Genomic DNA, 20933 nt, shown 5'->3' with positions numbered 1-20933 from the left:
CCTGTTAAGCCTCCATTGAAAAAAGATGCTCTGATATGCACTTCAGCTAAATGTTAGGCAGGGCTCTCATCTGTGGGCAAAATATCTTAACAGCCAGTCTCACTACTTTAAGGTGTCAAAAGACTGTCGCCAGGACTTGTAACTTTCCTGCCTTTATGTTTTCTGCAAGATTTCTACCTCCAGTGCCAGGAAACACAGCTCTAAAGCAGGAGGGCGTGAGCAAGCTGCTATAGTACCGGGGCAGAAATAGATGCATGCAAGCTGCCGCTTGTTTTCTAAGTACAACCTCGTAAGAAGTGTTGATTTGGCATCCATCTCACGGGGTGGTAATTATGATATGCCCGGCATTTCCCTTTTGTTGGGCATTAGGTGCCAATAGGGAATCAAGTGGGTCTTTGTTGTGTTGAAGTACATGTAGACGCTCCCACCCACACAGCCTTCCCGGACCTCTTCATTCGAGCAGTTTACCGAAGGAGAGGGGCGGACAAAGCATGTCAAACCCCGAAAAAGCAGCAGCCCTTTGCGGCGTGCCCCGCGGGGCCGAGTGAGCTCCGAACACGACAGGTGAGTGCTGCAAAGGGAGGCAGAGGAATGCGACAGGGGTTCGGCGGGGTGCCCGCTGGGGTGCGGGGTGTCTGCCCTGGACCGCCCCGTCGCCCCCGGGTTGCCCCCGCAGGTACCGGGGCGGGGCAGTGCCGGGAGAGCCGCCCCCGGCCGGCCCGGCAGCTGGGCACCGCTCCGCTGCGCTTCGCTTCGCATGGCGGGGAGGCGGCGGCGAGGGGCGGGCGGGGAGGAGTGCCGGGGGAGGTAGGGGCGGCGCGGCTCGGTACGGCAAAGAAAGACCCCCGGAGAAAGTGGAAGTGTGCCTCGCCCCGCCGTCCCTGCCCGGCACAGCACGGCACGGCGGAGAGGCGGCCCCCCCGGGCCGGCTGCGTCCCCCCGAGGTGAGTGCCGCCCTCGGGAGGGAGGGAGGAGGGCGGCGGGGGGCACGGCAGGCGCGCACCGCAGCGGGGGATGCCCTGCGGCTCTCCCGTACCCGGAGCGAGCTGATGAGGAGGTGAGTTTTGCGGACGGGTTTGGTTGGTGGTCTCTTGTGTGTATTGCGGGAACGAGGAGGGTGGTGGTGTGTGTGCCTTTTCATCTGTTCTGCGTTCCTTTTTGTCCGTGTGCCCGTGCCCTTTCCGTGGCCAGCGGCCCCGCAGGCTAGCGCCAGCCGCGGTGCGGTCTGCCAGGGGCGGCAGGAGCCGCCGGGGGAGCGAGCCAGGGGAGCTCGGGGGCTCAGTGAGGTGCGGGGCTCAGCCCGCGCTCTTTGTGTAGGGGGGCAGAAAACCAGCCCAGGCTCTGTCAGATGGGCACTTTTCTTTAAACCAGACCCTTTGTGGACACGCCGCTGCCCTTCCCGAGCCGCCGTTTGGGGCGGAGAGGCTGTCGCGATCCTGCCACCCCGCTGGTGGAAATCAGCAGTGACAGGCAGACGGATGGCGATTTTCTGATAAATATTTTCTTTCATTGGTAATGTCAGTCGGTTAAATCCCAATCTTTTTTGGGAGTCTGCCTCCCGAATGGGTGACAGAAGGACTTCAGAGCAATGTTAGCGCCAGGCTGGTTTCCATCACTAGCTCGCCTCAAGTGGCTCCTGACCCTCTGTCCCCCGCGCCGCCGTGCCGGGCTGGATCTCTCCTTGCACCCGGGTTTCGCCGCTGGAAACTTGCGGGTACGAAGGCTGGGGTTGCTGGCAGTGGGAGCCTGATCTGGATGATCGCTCTGGAGAAAAATGACTTTTCCTTCCGTCTGGCAAGATAGCGCATAACGTGTCAGGATAATCCCGTATGTTTCAGGAAGAGGGGTATGATGCAATTTAGGTGTTTACATAGTGAGTTTAGGAACTTTTGTCCCCTGCTGTGGGCTGTTTCTGGGCAGAAGCTCGGGCAGATCGTGTTTTCTCTCGACTCCTGTTCCCACAACTTTATAAGAGACTATTCTCTTGTTGAGCTATTCTCTCATGTATTCTGCTTGCAGTCCTGTTACCACTTTTATCAGTACATTACATCCAAAATGAGCGGGCAGTGCTGAAGTAGTAGCCCTTTTAGGTAGTGTTTTGCTTTGGGAATGATTTTGTGAGTGTAAAAGCATTCTAGATTCCATTGCCAGCATCTGAGATGTGCCTGAGGGTAAAAAAAAAATAAGAAAAAAAAGAATAAAGGTATGTTATGTACATAGTACATGGATATATGTGTGTGTGTTTACAGTAGATTCAAAGTGATGGGACAAGTTCTCTTGAGTGGGCTATTGTTCTGGAACAGCAGGGGGGCCATTAAAAGTACCAGTAAAGACTGGGATTAGGGTGATTGGTAGAGCAGAGCTCTGAACCGTTGCTGTAATTTTGTGTTGTAGCAGCATTCAGAAATCCCAGCTGCAAATCACATTACACAAAGAGAAAGCCAGTCCTTGGCCTCAAAGGATGACACAGGTACAGCAAGCAATTTGTAAGAGGAAGGAACAAAGGGGAAGCCAAATGTCTAATATTACATAGGATAAGCCAGAGCTCAAAGTTTCCAGACAACAACTGGCCTTATATATTTTGTCCCTGTTATAATATGTTTTCATTATGAATTGAATCTTTCCTGATTATGGAATAATTTTCGAAGTACTAGCAATAATGTTTGGTGTATGGTGTGCAGAACCTGTATTTAATGTGTAAAATGAATAAACATCAAAAATTTTTGAACTGGGAGATCAGAATAATTCCAACTGGAAGTGTACAAAGTTGTTTGGATATGTCTACCTAGGGTATCATATATTCTGTAATTGTACAGTAGGAATTAAATGGAGCTTGAACTGCTTGGAATTTGTAGTGCTGTTTGAGCAACTGACCATCATGGTAACAGTGGTTTATTGCACTGCTTTGAAAGAGCTCTTGCATTTTATGTTGTCATTATGCTACTTTTAAGTAGTACTATTATTTCAAACCAGCATAATGAGATGCAAAGCATTTGGCATTCACCACTGTAAAACAAGATTTTAGTGCCAAATTCAGATCCCTGCTTGAAGGTATCTACAAAATACCATGCTTATGTAGGGTGTCGTATCAAGGAAAATGGACATCTCGGTTAAAGCAGTCTTAAAACTTTTTTGTCATGAAATAACAGAACAGCAGCTTCGACCACATTTTTACTCTTTTGGAAGGGAATGGTTTCTTACCTTAGACATGGAAGCTCTGACAAAGTGAACATAAGGTAAGTGGCCATAATAAATGGTACACTTCAGTGAGATGAATTACAAATTTGAACATGAACCTCTTCTGTCTCACCTGATTGTCCTGATCAACAAGTTATTTCAGACTGATTTCTTTAAATATGCAGTTTGAATATAAGCAAAAAAGGTTTTTTTGTTCAATTGTGAGATACAACAGAAAATATTCTTCCAAAGCTTTTATTCAGATTTTCATGACCATGATTTTTTTTGTCCAGTTCTATAAAAAAAAGACAAAATAGCGAATTTCTCATCTGACTTAATCCCAACAAAACATAACAAAACCTAAACAACAACAAAAAAACTCAACCTCAAATAGGCAGCATGGTCCACCTTGTACAGTCTGTCAGTCCTATCTCAAGTTAAACCTCTGTGTTGGCTTGTTACCGTGTTTCTGATCATAGTCTAGCAAACCTCACTTGCAAATTCTCTGTGTTTTTTTCCACCTCACCTTCTTTCTGCTTTTAACTGTTATTAAAATAATTGTAGCTAATGAACGTAGAAAAATGTTATAATCCTGCACAAAATTAGCAGTGGTTGGGGATGCAGCTGATGATACCTTGGAATATCGTGTTGGCAACAACAGCAGCTGCTGGAGACACTTGCCATTTTGTGGGACACACCTGCTGGTTTAAGACTCTGCCAAGTTCATGTGAATTACAGTTTGTTGGATCTTTCTGAAAAAGATAGCAAATATTTTTGGCTCAATAAGATGAAAAAACCATCCTGGCAGGCATCTAACTCTAACCTTTGCACTTAAATTTGTTGCTTTTCCTTAAGGTGTGTTTTTCATGTGGTGCCAGGCACAGCTGTTAATTCATTTCGCTTTTTAGAGACATTTCACATCAAATAAACATTAATATGTGCGTACATCTAGAACTGTTCACACAGCCTTTTTGTGGAGTAATTATTAACAAATCATGTTCTGATTCATGCCTGTAAATGTGTATGTTCCTGGCTGTCTTATTACACATGCAGAAGAGGAGGGTTGGATAATGGATTTTAGATCTTGTTCCTTTTTTCTAAATGTTTTAAAATATCACTCTTTCTAATTCCTGGAAGTTTTAATGCAAACATTATATGTGTTTGGTCAGGGAAAGATCTTTCTCTTTTCTAAAATATTTGGGATCATGAAAGCAAGGCGTGCAACTTGAAGTGTTGGACCTGGCTTCAGGTCTTGATGGCGATAATGTGAAGTCTCAGCTGCTGAGTAATGTAGCCGAAATCTGTGATCATTACATTTTGCCCCAAAATTACATACTAGATTTGCAATATCATTTGCAGAAAGGCTTTTGTTTCAGCAAAACTTGTTCTTTCTGACAAAACACCAAACCTGCTTTCAGTCAGAACATCTGTCTATGTTTAGTATGAATGAATATTTGAATACAAAGGATTGGAGGTATCCACTGCAAAACAATTGAGGTTATTGTAAGTTGCAATAGCAACTTACATTAGAAAAATAATATCATTTGCTGTCTTGTGCTGTAGGAAGAGATGACTGAGGTTTTTATCTAATGGATATAGCAAATATGTATCTTTTTAATGAGTTAGTTACTGTGGTGTTACATAAAAAGTGACACTTAAAACTGGACTAAAAATTAATTAAACTGTCTCAACAATGAAGCCTCACAGGTAAACTGCTTCAGGGAGGTCGTCTTGACTGTGACTTTTGTATCATACATAGAGAAGTACCTGGTTAATTTCAGTCATGCTGAAAATGGCTTTTTCCTTGCTGGAATGAATGTATGTCTAGGATAAGGTATCAAAACTTCAGTGGCCTTGAGAACATAGAAGAGCACATGCATCCCCAGCAGTGCAAGGCTGACAGCTGTGTTGACTCAAAGATACAGGCACTATGGTAGCCAAGCTAATTTTTCTGGTGCTTCTAGGCTTAAGTGCCTCTCACCTGGTGCTGGGAGAAAAAGTTCTGCAGCTGCAGCACAAGCATAGAACAGAACCACTTCAGACAGTAAAATGCAGGTAACTGAAAGGTACTGCTTGTGGCTCAGAAGACATATTGGTTTTTATGATGGTCAGTGTCAAACTGAGAGTGAAATGTGTCTTGCAAATAGAAATTCTGTGTTCATGTGAAATGATATTCAGTGGACTTGAAATAAACTGGTGTAACCAGTTTAAAACCACCAGTTTTAAACCTTTTTTTTTAAAAAAATAAAAAAGTTCTGATACCTAAAGATCTGTGGATCTGCTTCTCTGAGAAAATGGATTATTTTGTTTTGAAATTAGAATAAGGTACAAAATGTTTGGAAAGACTGTCTGCAGGATATGTGGAATGTCAGTATAATTGTGGGTTTGTTTTGAAGCAGTTAAGTACCTTTTGGGTAAAGGGGCTGTAAAGAAATTGTAACTATTGCTGTTTGTATTGCAGTAGTTTATTGTGGATCAATTCTCAGTTGAGATGCCTTTGTGTCAGGTGGTGTTTTATTAGGTGTAATAAAACAAAAGCATTTATCCAACTGCATTTATCTCAGAGTCTGAGAAATACCATGTAGAAGGAGGGATTGTGTTGATAGTTTTATATTTTGTGTTGATCGTTTTACATTTTTATGGTATCAGCAGCTAAATTCCATCACAGAAGCTTAATCTGAGCAAGTACCCAGGCTTCCTGTGTAATCAAAAGAGAGATAAATAACCTTCTGGTGGTAGGCATCTGAATTTACAGCTATGACTCTCTCTACTATGCCAGTCTGCTTTGGTATCAAAGTGGAGGTGCATAGGCATCCTTGCCTGTAATAGTGCAAGTGAAATGAGGGCTGCAGCCTTCCTGAAAGGAGTACTGTGAGTGCCTAGTATTTCCCAGGCAGTGCCCTGGATGTCAGCTAGAAAAGGAAAGTTTGTGCTGTTTGTCTGATCTAGATTGTAGATAAATATGCAGTGTGTCCTAATTAGGAGTTTTATTTAAGGGACATTAGTGATTTAACACCCCAATCTAATTACTCGTAAGCTTCTTGCTAATTTTGCAATTAGTGCTAGAGCAAGACTTTTTATGGAAAATTCACCCTTAAGGAAATCAGAACCACTAACTTTTAGTGTTTGTAGAAAGCTTTATTTCTGTAACAAAGTTGTGTAGACAATGCCTATAAGGAAATAGTAGTACTTGTACATGATGGCAAATACATAAAACGTATCAAGTGCTTTCCAAAAAAAGTTACAGTCCGTTTTTGAAACCCAAATGACTCTGGCTTTAGAATGTGCATCTGTAGGATCAAATTCTGCTCAGATATTACCTAGTGGAGAAGGCATGCTTGAATCACTTTATATACCACAGTCATCTTTGGCCTTCAGAAGATGAGGAGGAGGACTCAGGGTGTAGCCAGGGTTTACTGGCTGTATGCTCTTGCAGTTTATAGCCAAGGCAGCTTTTTATAAACATAGATGATACAGTGTAACTTGGAGCAGCCGTAAGGCCACTCTAAAATGTAGCATGGCCTTAGAAGGATAAAGGTGTTCTTGTAGCTTGTTTCCAGGTAATTGATGCTGTGCATTTCAGTTGGACAGAGAGCATGGTGGAGAATATCCTGGCCCATCAACCAGGTGGTCATAACAGTTTTCTCCTTAGAGAAAGACTCTCCAGTGTTGTCTCAGTTTCGGTGAGCAGACTTGCTCTTTCTAGAGATTGATAAATTTGACTAATACTTAATACTGGAAGGCAGTTCGTGTTTTGCAGAACTAAAACGTAATAATTTTATCTCTTTAAAATGCTAGTTTTTTAATGTTTTGGAAGATGGGGAGCTTTGTATCCACTCTGGAGTAATATAATATAAATAAGGTCTGGAGAGAGAGAGCTGTTTATTCATTAAATGGATGTAGCTGGAAAAGAAACAAACAAGCTCTCAGGCTCAGAATACCTTATTCCCGATTGCACTGATGAAGCAATTAAGCCTAAAAGCTTGTCACTTGTTTTTATTGTGCAACAATTGTAGCAGGCTTTTAAACTAATCTTTTGCTTATTTGTCTTTGTAAAAGAAAATGGTTCATCCATAGGCAGAGCTGCTGTGTGCTTGGGAGTGTGGACATGTGCATTTAATGCAAAACAGTCAGAGCTGCTTCAGCATGCAAGATCGTGCCCTGGGCTCACGATTCCTCAGTCCTGTCACATCTCTTCCTTTCCCAGCAGGACATGCTCGTCTACATCCCAGTGTGCCAACACAGCCATATAAAGGAAAGGATATAAAAACACTGCAAGCCACTCTGCTCTGCTTCTACTTCCTACCACAGATGCTGTTTTTGATGTCAAGTGGCCCGGTACTTCCTTGACCCCTTTCACTAACCTCACTGAATGTGTTTTAGCGTCGAATAATTTGGCTCTTACTTTAGCCCCAGGTTCAATTTTCTCATTGTTCACACCTCATATATGCTAATGAATTCAGTATCCCTACCAGCATTGGAGTAGTTGTTCCTTGTGAAGAGGGGCAGGGGCGCAAATAAGGCATTGTTGGCTGGCTAATTTCCTTCAGGGTCTGCTCTGGACCAACAGTATGGGCATAGATCCTGCCAAGTTTGGCTTCCTCTGGGACATTTCTCTAGCACTCTCACAGGAGGTCTTCTGCCTTTAACTAACCCCTCATGCCTGCAATAAAAAGGGCTTGGAAGCACTCCTGTGTGTCAGATCTAGCTGGGCTTTAATATGAACACTACCAGTAAAGAGACCCTAGCCGTGATGGTGACCATACCTTAATGTACAGAGGGGTGAGTGGATGGTGACAGCCATCAGTAGTTTTACTCCAATCCTGTATCCACCGAAATTTTGGTATCTAATCATCTTTTCTATGCTTCCAGACATATTCTTTCTTCTTGTGAAAGGAAATGTGTGTACAAACAGCACCCAGGACCTGCAGGACAGTGTAATAGACAGCCAGTGCCTTGAATAGACAGCCAGTGCCTTGAGAACAGAATTGTTCCTCAGGGTGGGGAACCCTATCTCAGTGAGTTAAGGCTGGCTCATGGAACTTTCATCCATAGGGTGAAATTTTTGTGTGTTTCATCTATTGGTGTAACTACTGATCAGGCTTTCTGTATTTATGTGTGCATTAATACTTGCTGCAGCTATTTCCTTCCAGAATCCTGAGGGATTTTTTTTGTTTGTTTGTTTCCTTAGAAAACGTGGAATTTTATTCCTTGGTACAGGACTGGGAGGTTTTGCATTGGTGATGTTCTCCCTGTCCCCCCATCATATTCCCTCAACTTTTAGTCAAACAGAGGATGTCTGAGGTTGATGTTACATTTCCCTTACAAAGCTTTAGTTAAAGGCACTGGATTAGGGGAACTGTGCAGGTGTTGCAGGAGGAGGAATCCTGGGCACGCAAAGGGAGAGCCCACAGCAGCTGGGCAGCGTCCTGCTGGCTGCGGTATCTGCTGCTGCTGCTGAAGCACTCCATGGGCCAGGGGAAGTCATGTTCCAGTGGACCTGAATACCTGATCAGTTATTCATCTGGTTGCCAGCACTGCAAGTGGGCAGAAGTGAGGTGGCTTTAGTATGTTCTTTATATACTTTTCAAAAATGGAAAACACTACTTTCAAAATGTTTTCTCATTATTAGTTTTAAATACAGTTACTGCAAATTGCGTCTGCTAGAAAATGCAATCAAAGGTCCTCATTATTTGATGTGGACATTGAATGCAATAGCATTTCAACACCTTTGGGCTTTAGCGGCCTAGGTCCTTTACAGACATACAACAAAGGGCAGTCCCTGCTCCCCAAAACTTTCAGTCTATCAGACGAGAGAAGAGTGAGGGGAAATTAGGTAGTGTCCACAGGGACAAATAAGATAGAAAAAAAATTTAAGTCAGAGGAGTTTCATTAGCTAAGAACTCATTCCATTTCTGGTTTTCTGTTTTATATAGTAAGCCATCGTTATACTAGCTAGGTCTGAATATTTTTAATACTGTAATTTAAGTAAAATCCATAAGATTTAAAAAAGTCAGTTCAGTTCCAGTGAGTAGGACTGAATTTGTCAGCAATTCAAGAGCAAGTACCACAGAACATAGTATGCCCTGGAAACGGGATGAAAGGAGAATGTTGGTCTATTTTTAAGGGACAAAGCCAGTTATTCAGTACTTTGGATTGTCTGCAGGTGTGTCAAGTCATGCATGGCCATACCCATTCATGTAACATAGTGACTGCACGGCAGGTAAATTTGTCTGGTCTGGTTTGTGATGCACGATGAGGGTGATGGACCACAGCAGTGTGCTGTAGCTGTTTGCACCAGTTGTCTGGTCTAGAAATCCAAAAAATGTACACACAAAGACAAGCATAGGCACTTATGTCATCTACCCTTCGCTCTTGACTCAATGCAAGCATCCTCTTCCACACTGGGGATGAGAATGTTTGAGAGGCCATTGTGAGGTGGTGGAGTGTGGTGGCGCTGGTAGGCTGGCTATGTGCATTCCAAAAGGTTTTAATCAGTGCTGATTAAATAGGCTGGCACTTGGGAATGCCTAAGTGTGGGCCCAGGTGTCTTCCATGCTTAAATGTTAGCTCATCTTCTCAGAAAGGACAGCAATGTTTTGGCTGCTATGGCAGCATATTTGCTGAACTCACAGTTGTGGAGGAAACATACCCTCTTTTTTTTTTTTGTCCTACTAGTGGGCTGGGTGCACATATGTGAATTCTTTCTCCTTTCAAACACACACAGTTCTCACACAGAGCCTGCTGCTTGGGAAAGGCACATCTCCTTCGTAAAAGTTACAGTTTGGTATATAAAACATGAGATTGAACCCAAAGCCAGAAAATATTTGTGTAGTTTCGCTACACAATGAGCTATTTGCTGATTCCTGCATCTTTCCTGTATTGTTTCTACATTTTTGTCTTCATTCATTGTTGGTAAGACATCGACAGGTCATGGATACCACTGAAAGAGTAAATACGTTATTTAGTCTCCTTTTATTGATGATGTGTACTTTCACAAAAACTTTGCAGCCATAGAGAAAAGACATCAGGGCATTTTAAGAGGGAGTGGATCAAGTGTGATACAGAATGCTGTTTTGCTTTGGTGTTTAAGCACAGAACATGGGTGGGAGTTCTGCTAACCTGGGAACCAGTGAGACTCAACAACTTACACTACTTTATGTATAACTATAATATTACAACAGACTTCAAATTGCTTTCTCAAAATCCTTTGTTTTTTTCTTGCTAATTTTAAAAAAGCTACAGATTTACAGATCATTTCATATTGGCACTTACTAAATTTCAGCCAACATTTGACAGCTGAAAATGACAAGCGCCATTTCCAGCTCCCAGCTGGTGCTGCCACTGGCTACTGATGACCTTTCCTCTTCTCTTCCATAGATAATGGTTCAGAAGTGAGATAATAAGATATATTAAAGAAAAGCAGAAAAAAACCAAAAAAACAGACACTCATCCCTCACCACCCAGTTTTCATTTTGTGGGTCCATTGGCCGTTTTTGTGAAAATTTGGGAAGCCACCAGTTGTTCTTCTGTTTCAAATGGCATTTAAATTCCTTTCCAAAACTGTTCTTCTAAAGTACTATAATGACTACTGAAAACAAAGACATGAATGAAGGTTAAAGTGCCTATCAATAAACTAAAAATACATGATTACTACTGAGATAAATGGTTAAAATTATGCCCTGTTAAATGTTATTTCTAGTACCATTTTTTCTATTATCCTAGCAGTTTGCCTGGGATTGAGGATTTCCATAGATAAGTACGCTCTCTTTCTTCTTCCCCCATCCCCTTAAATAGTGTGGCTTCTTTTTACAGGGACTTGATGACAAATCATCTAAAGTTAATTTGTTAGTGTCCTAAACAGTGCTGAGCAGAATATAGCTGTTCTCATTAGCTCTCTTACTGCCTAAGTGTCAGCACAAAACTCTTGAAGACCTGTTTGTAACATGAGTATGTCTTGATTTGTTTAATACACATTTTTATCCAATCATGGAGATGGAATTTAGCTGTGCTCTGGCTTCCGAATCCTTTGTGAATTAGTATTAAGTGACCAAAATCAATTGAAAATGTCTAAAGACTTAGTGTGATTGATGGACATGGTTTTGTTTGCAGAGTGACTAGGTTTTAAAATAGTTGAAGGTTTGCTTAAACATCAGGCTACAGAGTTATTTACTTCTAAGTGAAGAACTTCTGGTAGCTGTCTACTATCAGCACATGCCTTCTTGAGAAGTGTACTTCTTTTTGTGGGGTTAATATGATGTCATGCTGTCATAGCAATGCAAAATATTTTATGTGATGTAAGATTAATGCTGTAGCTTTTTCTGATGCTGCTTCGGTTGCTGATTTCCTCTGGATTTTGTTTCAAAAGTGTTCTTATGCTGATAACTGATACTGAGATCTTACTTGTGTGGATTGGTCATGCTGGAGGATACTGAAAAATGCTTTGATGTATGGGGGTTTTTTTTGGTGTTTGTATGTATATAATCACAGGCATTGAAATTTGCTAGATATTGCTCATGATTCTCAACAAATCAGTAATTAAGCACACTAATATCCGGGAAAAAGGAGCATAATCCAAGGAGTGAGAATCCCTGAAAAGGACTTACAGTCTTTGTTCAGAATAGTACTTTATCTGTTTGTTGTCCCTGAAAAGAGGAATTAGATTTCTTTGCTGTAAGTAAGTCCTAAGGAGTTAAAAAAAAATCAATTTAAGAGCTGAAAAATTGGATTAATATCCCAAGGTTATCTGGGAAATGTTTGCTCATGTAATGGCCAAAGATTGCTTTAAATATTTTATCAAGGTAGCACTGGTAGTTTCACTGTGAATTGTGTGTGTCCTGGGAAGATGAGAGGGCTGTGTTTTTAAGCATTCACTGCACCATGCTTAGTTAATGCACTGATGCTGCATAAGATTTGAAGATGTTATATTTTACTTTAAAAAAAAAGCCATTTATAATATCAATATGACTAATGTATTCTGGGATGCAGTTTGCCATATTCTCTTAATTTTGGCATGGGAAGAGAGCAAGCGAAAAATGTGTATGTGTGGGGCTTTTTTTGTTTTGTTTGAATCACAAGACAGAACACAGGACTTTGAGCCTTTGTGCTGCAGGAAATGAGAGCATAAGCAGTCTATATCTGTGACATGACAAATGGGGCCACCATTTCAGTCTTCCATGGCATGCTAATAATACAGCTCAGTTAATGCTGGAGGACTCGTACCCCATCACAAAATTTAAAGTATTCATTGGTGTTGGATATTGCTTCCTCCAGTGCTGCCCAGCCTCTTTCCAGTTTGTAACTGTGGCAACATATTTATGTGTTCTTCATTCTCAAATACCGAGCCTGAGTATAATTCTCCAATGTGGCAATATGTTCCTATTGTGTGTGTATAAATCAGTGTGTGGACATATATATGTATATGTATATATATATGTAGTTTCTGATTAATATTTCCCAAGAAGCTGGAAGTTATCCTGTAATCCAAATTAATTTGTACAAAATTAATTTTGAGGAGGTGATTCCTGAAACATAGTAAAAGTACCTTCAGGAGTCGAACTTTGTAAAGTTTATGCTTTTCTGACAAATTCAACACTCATGGCAGAAGGTGCTTGTTCATGAAGGCTAGAAGATAAAGTGACCACCTTGCATAAATGTTACCAGCCTGTATCCAGAGCTTCAGCATTCAGTTAGATATGCTGCTTTATTAAAAAAAAATAAAAACCCCGTGCATGCACTTTGGCAATTTGTCATTGCTTTTCAAGCTTATTAACTCATTAAGTAGCATTTAATGAGGATAAGCACAAAGTAATTAATTTATGCAGTATGTTTATTGCTTCCCTAATGAATTTATGTATTAGAGTTCCTCAATGAATACATTAATGTATTTTTATATTTTGTATACATTTGGTTTTCTAAACAAACAAAAACATTTCTTCATGGTCTTTATTCCAGGCTGCAGATTGTCTATATAATATCCCCTGGTTTAAGCATGGTGTAGAGTTTTCATAGAATGGACCTTGCCAACATCAACGCTTGTGAACCTCTTAGTCCTGGTTGGAGTGTTCAGTAGTGTGTTGCACAAGTTACACTGGAAACTTAGTTTATTGTTTTTCCTAATGGAAAAATCGGGACATTTTTAGGAAATTACCATTTCCTAAATAGTAGCTATTGTAAATTAAGTTCCTGCTTTGGGAGATTGAGGAATTGAGTAGTCTGATGTGATGTATGGATACAACCTATTTGCCAGTAGAGAAGTGCACTGGGTGTGGGTATCTGTGTGTTGGTAGCAGTGAGGCTGCAGAGTTGTTGGGTCTGAGAAGAGAAGAGAAGAGGGGCTGCTCTGTGAGGACCACAGTTCCAGCTGACTCCACGGACCCTCTGTACCCACATCTGAGCCCCTCAGTCAGGCACTGCTGGTGCCTCTATGAAAATATTTATTTAAGAGAGGGGAATACAGCACACAGCAGTGAGAGGAAAAAAGGTGTGAGGAAACAACCTTGCGAGCACCCTGGTTAGAGAAAAAAGGAGAGGAAGTGCGCAGTGATAGAGCAGGTATTTCCCTGCGTGCTGTGGAGGGAGTGATTTTTATTTCCCTGCAGCCCATGGAGAACCATGCTGGAGCAGCTAGGTGTCCACACTGCAGCCATGGAGAAACCCACCCTCGTGTGGGCAGACATGGCCTTAAGGGACTGCAGCCATGGAGAAACCCACCCTGGAGTGGGCAGACATGGCCTTAAGGGACTGCAGCCATGGGAAACCCACCCTGGAGTGGGCAGACATGGCCTGAAGGAACTGCAGCCAGTGGAGGGCCCACAGGGGCCTTCAGATTGTGAGAAGGACCCATGTTGGAGCTATTTATGGAGAGCTCATGTTGGATCAGTGGAAAAGTTCCAGAAGGAAGGAGTGACACAGAGAAACCGGTTGTGGTCCATAGACTAACCCCAAACCCCATTCCCCCATCTTCCTGCAGGGGTGGGAGAAGGAATCAGAAGACTCATAATGGAGGAGGGAAATGGAGCCTGAGAAGAAGGGTTGGGTTCATTCATGTCTTTGTTTCTCACTGTTCTACTCTAATTTGCAAATATTTAAATTAATTTTCCCCAAATCAAGTCTGTTTTGTCCATACTGGTAACTGGTAAGGGATCTCCCTGTCTTTATCAGGATCCATGATCTTTTCCATCTTGTTGTCTGCCTTTTGAGGAGGAAGGGCGAGAGAGCAGCTGGATGGATGCCTGAAAGCTGGCCAGCATCAACCTTCAGCAACAACCAATACAATTATTTGCGTATGGGCTACCAAATCACAAATACGAACTCCTGTAATCTGCAACTGAATTGTCAGATTATGAATCTCTAATAAATTTCATAGTTTGTGATCTGTAATATTTATGAAAATAATAGACTGAAGTATATGCAGGTTTTTTCTTTTTCTCATTTTTGGAGACTAAGTACTGAACCTATGCTATCTTGCAACTCTTGGACTCACCTTTTAAAGAATTAATTGTAATAATTGTGGTTGTAAGTGACATATTTAACCACAAGGTTCCTTCTGCCTTCCAGGTAACTCATCATACTTTTACATAATTTACATTAAGAACATTGAATGTGGAAATTATGGATTAACGCTTGGGCATCTGTCTTTTTTTATGGTGATGTGTTTGGGTGCTAAAAGAGACCAGGCAGTTTATTAAAATAGGTTTGTGGGAGGGGTGGCAAATTTATTTGAAAAAGAATAAAATTATTTCAAGAATGTATAGCAAAACTAAATGCATTGTGCATATGATCATGTGACAAAAATAACCAGGTAAAATAGCTTAAGGAGAAGAATTTATCAATTGGCAGCACAAACTAATTAAGGGCTGGTTTTGCAATTGAGACGATCCTCCACATTGCAACCTCTGCAGGCAAAGCAGGAACTGTAATCTCTGGCACTGAACGTAGTGCAGCTGAAATGCTCTTGCATCTTCATGGACATGTGTTTAATGTGTCTTTTTCCCTTGAAGCTATGTGTTACTACGTATACAAATTGTGTGAGAAATTGGTGCGCAGCACCAAAACGTTGTTCTGGAAAAAAGGATACTTTTTCTTGCTGTAGTCTGAGATTTAAGGCATTATGTATGTGTAATGGTTTCAGAAAATATGGGAACCCCAGCTATGTGGTCAAGAAAATTTTCTCTAAGCCTGTGTTTTTGTATATATTGCAGCTAAAATCTCATCCTTTAAGGGACATCACACTGATCTTGATTTAGTCTATTATGTTGTCTGTGAATATATTATATTAATTGAGTTTAGTTCAATTTAATCTTAAAAGCACATCACTATAATTTATTCAGTGTCTTTTAAACCAAGAAAATTGCATTTATTTAAAGTAATTCAGAAGAAGCAAAAATTTCTCCTTCATTAAATAAGGTATCTGCAAAATCTTGATTCTTCTCTAAGCACAAAGAAGACTGCAGTTTATCGTTTAATACTTTATTTTGTAGCAGTGTGGAAATACTGCCTTTTTAATTGCAACCGCTGTAACACAACAAATGCAGTTAATTTCTGCCAGAGGACTTTATGAACTGTTTCATGAACTACTATATGATAGAAAGTAGCAAGCAAAATCCATTAAAATAAGATGAACTGCAGAGTTCTGTAACAAAACCTCTTCATTTGAGGGGAAGTGTCCCTTTTTATGTAGGTATTAATATTCTATAATGCCCATATTAATATTCTAATCACCAAATTTCCCCTTTTTCCTGTCTTTGTTTCTTGCACATATTCCCCTGTACTGCATCATATCCACTAAAACCAGTGGAGTTGACCAAAATGTATGTGAACAATTGCAAACACCACAGACTGAACTGGCTTTCACAGCCTTATGGCCTTGGCTTCTTGTGGGATATGCCCAGCCACTGCCCTGGAGGGATGTCTGCTGAGATAAGAAGATTGAGCAATTTCCCAGCAGGACTCCCTGGAAGGGCAACTACTTTGGGTCATGGCGAGGAAAGGTAGACCCACAATCCTTTGGGAGACACTATGCAGATCGTTCTGTAACCCATTGGTCTGTCCCAGACCCTCTGTAATCCATTGGTCCCCTTGCTGATCCCCTGTATCCCTATAAAAGAAGACCAATTCGCCCCGGTGGGGGAGAGGTCGTCTGTGGCTCTTCCCTTCACCGGAGGGGACCCATAATAAAGCTCCCTTCGTGCGGAACCAGCCACACGGGCCTTCTCGACTCTCTCTCTGGTCTGGTTTGGCCTGTAGGCTGCCCTGCAGAGCTGAGCTGGAATCACGAGCTGATATCACTAAAGAGCTGACAGTCTCTGCAAGGGCTCCTCTGCCAGCAGCTGAGAGGAAGACACCGGACCTCGGGAAGGCGATTCCTTTCGGGACCATCTCCCCGGACCGGTCATCTCTTCCTGGGTCACAGCCTCAGACCCCACCACCAGCTGTAATAGCTTCTAATGACAGCTGTCTCTGTTTTGACTAGATTTTGAGCTGTACAGGTTTACTTCCCTGATTTTTTTCTTGTGCTAGTGATGGGATTAAGCCTTTCATTCTCAGTTTGAATGCAAGGTAAATACTATTTATCTCTGCCCAGAGAAGGGCAGCAAAGGTTGTGAAGGGTCTGGGATGCCTATCCTCTGAGGAGCAGCTGAGGGAGCTGGGGGTGTTCAGCCTGGACAAAAGGAGGCTCGGGGCTGGCCTTGTTGCTCTCTACAACCACCTGAAAGGAGGCTGTAGCCAGTTGGGGGTCAGCCTCTTCTCCCAGGCAGCCAGTGACAGGACAAGAGGACACAGTCTCAAGCTGCACCAGGAGAGGTTTAGGTTGGACATCAGGAGGACTTTCTTCTCAGGAAGGGTAATCACCTTCCATTGAAATGGGCTGCCCAGGGAGGTGCTGAAGTCACCATCCCTGGGGGTGTTTAAGGAAAGACTGGATGGGGCACTCATTGCCATGGTCTAAGTGATGTGATGATGTTCAGTCACAGGCTGGAGTCTGTGATGATCTCAGAGGTCTTTTCCAGCCTAACTGATTGTCTGATTCTGTGTATCAGCTCTGCAAATCTGGAGTGAATTGCGCTGTTCCTGGTGTAATTTGGTTTAGCTCCAGGGTAAGTCAGTGCTGTCATACCGATTTGCAGAAGCAAAGACGGGATCTCAAAAACACATTTACAGTAATGCTAATGTAATAAATGGTACTGTTTATTAGTAATAAATATAGCATAAATATAATAATACTTTAGATCAGAAATCTTGTAGGAGTGCGCTAAAATTGAGTAAATATTTTTTGTTAGAGACTCTCAAATTTTCCATTTGGTTTAAAAGTATAAAGAACCATTTGTAAGAAAAAAAACCCTGTATCTTATGCAGAATTAAGATGGGCTCCTTGCTTCTGCCTTCCAGGTTGCTCACCATACCTTTACATAATTCACATTTAGAGCACTAAATGTGCACATTATGGATTACTGGTTAGACATCTGTGTTGTGGTTTATTTTTTGACGATGTGTTTTGGGGGTAAAAGAGAATAGAAAACTTACTGAAATATGTTTGGGGGAGGGGCGGCAAAAGGAGCGGGATTTGCGTTCATAGGTAAGATATTGCTACCAAAGGTGTCTTACCAGAGGTTCTCAAAGACAGAGTTTTGGTCATACTCATTTTGTAGGTGAGAAATTTTGTCCTCAGAAGAGGAGGCAAAGTAAATCCCTTAAAATACCACAGGTTTGCTCTAAAATAACTGTCTTGTTTATGTACGAGCATGCATTAGAAAAGCACCACTGACAGTGGATCAGTTGCACTCCTTAGAAACAGTGCGAACAAAAGAGGAACTGTGTCTATTCTTTATTTGGCCTCTGCTTTGTTTCATAAGTCACAGTTTTCTAAAATTTCCTTTTGTGTATACTTAAAACAGAAAATAGTGAAAATCTTGTTAAAGATTTGTGAGAATGAATAAATGCACTTAGTAAATGTGCATAAGAGATTTCCTTTCTCTAAAACAGACCTCTTAACAGCCATTCATCAGTCTTCTATATGCATGTAAGAACAAATCTTTGAATTAATTTATTATTCACAGTTATTAGGAATACATACTTTAAGTATGATTAAGCGTTAGCCAAAAAGACAATCTTGTGCTTCCACAGTGATGACTTTATCTGCTTAATGAAGCCAGAGTTGAATCTCAGCAGGTATTTTAGCAGTATTGCTACCTCAGCATTTCAAAGTGCTAGTCATTTAATCATCATGTGTTCAGTCTGGCAGACCTTAAATTAATATTTTTAGATTTCGAAGGATGCTTCTATTTGTTCATGTATATATGTATATATAAAAGATGTAATTGTATATCTAGCAATAAGTGTTAGTGAATTTGATTGCATGAGAGAGATGTTTTGCAGAAATGCTCAAAAAAGAACCCCTTTTTAGCTGTCAGTTTTCTGAGGGCTTCTCAAGTAGTTTTACCAGAAGCATTTGCTGGCTGTCTTTTGAAAGAACAAGTGTTGGCCATGGATGCCATGCTTGAGGGAAGACAGGGGATAGATTACATCAATGTTACTGATAAATCAAAAATGAGACACTCACAGATGTTGCACTATTTTGTACAATGCACATATTTATGTTGTAATATGCAGTATAAAAGGAGTAAGGACAGAGGTGTACTTAACTTGCTTGGGTTCCTTATTGAATATGTGGAGAAAAGTGATTTTTCCATTCTGCATACACTGCAAGTGACTGAAGAATGGAAAATGGGAAGAAGAGGATTCTTCAACTAAACAGTTGTTTTGCATGGTGCCCAGTAATAAATGAGAAAACCTATTGCAGTTCCCCTGTTTGCAGGGTTTCTCTGTGTGCCTGCTGGTTTGTGAAAATGCTGATGTGAGATTTACTGGAGACATTGTGCATGTGGGGCTTCTGTGTGGACACAGAGATAGCATTTGCAAGCCGATGAAATTTATTCTCATGGATAGCTTAAGTGATGTGACCTGTCAAGGTAACGAATGAAATATTGTATTTAGGCAGGAATATTACAATGGCCACTCTATGCCTAGATGATGTTTCCTAAATTGAAAAACAGGTTTATTAATGGTGTTCTTATAAAGGCAGGGCTAATCTAGAATTCTGCTACCGTATTTAATTAACAAGTCAGCTATTAATGATTCATGCAGTTCGGATTGCAAAGTGAGTGATGATCAATTTTTTGCAGTGCTGTGTTCACAGCTGTGAAAAGGTGGTTGCACACCTTGGAAAGCTAATCTAGAAATATAGATCAATATTTGATTCTGCCTTTTGCTGATGTTAATCTAGTAGAAAGAAGTGTTCACATATTCTTAACCCTTTTTATGATTTAAGCTTCCTGCTTATTTATTTCTTTAAAAATACTATTTTTTTTGTAAAAAAGTTTATTTATATGATAATCTTGTATCAGGGGAATTTCTTGGGAGTAAACAGGCCATTCAAAATACAGCATGTTGCTTCTCAAGTCTTGAAATCTGTATTTTGTAAATTACTTGGTACAAACCAGGGAATGAGTCTCCAGCTTTCTTGAGGAGAAGGGCTTGTGTAGTGCTGGGAGCTCAGCTGTGTGCCCCCAGTTTAGGTGACTGGAAGCTGTCCCTGCAGATGCACATGTGAAGGCAAACAGCAGAAGTACTGGACTGTGACAATGACAGCAGCAGACGCAAGTAGCTGGAGTGTGGAGTGTGACCCCCACACTATTGTCTTCGAGCATATGTAGTGCTGTGGCAGCCAGCACAGATGGCAGGAGTGTGGAAAGGAAACCTGATGGGAAGTTGGGCTGATTTATCTGCCATTGCCTCCTCTCCTTTTGTTGTGTCATTAGTGGTATGCTGAGGAAATGGGACAATAAAGACATACTCCGAGAGGGTATAATGGTTCAGTAGTGAAAAATGTTAATGAAGTGTTGGAAAAAAAGCTTTTGGGAGTGTAGTGTTCGCATGTCAATATATATTGCCTTTTTAATGGGAAAGGTTCCCTAATGTTAATGGCCTGGTCATGATTTAATGCAAAAGGTGCTGTCTTTCGGCTCTAAAACAAGCAGAAAGTGGGAAGGGAAATGAGAAGAAAAACATGTGATTCTTCTGTATTTAAAGTACACATTAGTAGACTTTATGAGCTGTGAATAGCGAACAAAAGAAGGATGTATGAAGTGATATAAAATAGATCTCAAGAGGACAATTTAATGTGTAAGTTCTAGGCAAAAACCCCTCAAACTCTTTAAAATTGCATAGATTGCAAATTTTCCAGTCAAGTGACACAAAGGAAAAGCAGGGAGAAACGTTTGGAGTACAGTGTGAAGCTCTGTTTGTGCTGGAGCTGTTGTTCAAGGCTGGTGCCTGGCCAGTTTTAGTCAGAGCAGACTAAAAGCTCTGACATTTGGCCAGAGCTCATTGCTGGATGTAGCTGAGATTATCTGAACTACTTTATCACTAGGCTGCTGATCCAATGAGCTGCTTTAGGGTCCTAAATATTGTAGTAGCCTCTAAAAGGTCATCCTTTCCTCTAGACTGGTTACTCACAGCTTAATATGGCAGAAGTTTCATTTGCAAGGGAGGTAAGAGAGAGATATTAAACCCATTCAGTTAGCTGACACTTTCTTTTTCTGAGCCAGTCTGCACTGTCTAACCCTGCAGAACTACACTTATAGACAGCATTGTTCTCTCACTTTGCTCGGCCATATATGCAAGAGCAAATGCACGATGGTGCAGAAGAAATGAGGTATGTCCTGAAGTTACATATCTTACTTCACTCCACTTGT

General features: G+C 41.4%; 1 protein-coding gene across 2 annotated transcripts in view; it reads left to right on the top strand.

Annotated features, from left to right (window-relative positions):
* Positions 1 to 821: 821 nt before the first annotated feature.
* The window catches only part of MYO16 (myosin XVI), a 377180-nt gene continuing 357068 nt past the window's right edge, over positions 822 to 20933 (top strand). The window contains exon 1 of one of the 2 annotated variants that reach the window (XM_032100576.1): positions 822 to 944. The gene's annotated coding sequence lies outside the window, so the exon portion shown is untranslated. Of the gene's footprint in view, positions 1058 to 20933 lie in introns of both variants that reach the window. The other variant, XM_032100572.1, reaches the window with a different exon arrangement.

The sequence above is a fragment of the Corvus moneduloides genome, chromosome 2, assembly GCF_009650955.1.
Source record: "Corvus moneduloides isolate bCorMon1 chromosome 2, bCorMon1.pri, whole genome shotgun sequence".
Taxonomy (NCBI): Eukaryota; Metazoa; Chordata; class Aves; order Passeriformes; family Corvidae; genus Corvus; species Corvus moneduloides.
The sequence above is the reverse complement of the archived record's forward strand: the minus strand, read 5'-3'. Positions and strand labels throughout refer to the sequence as shown.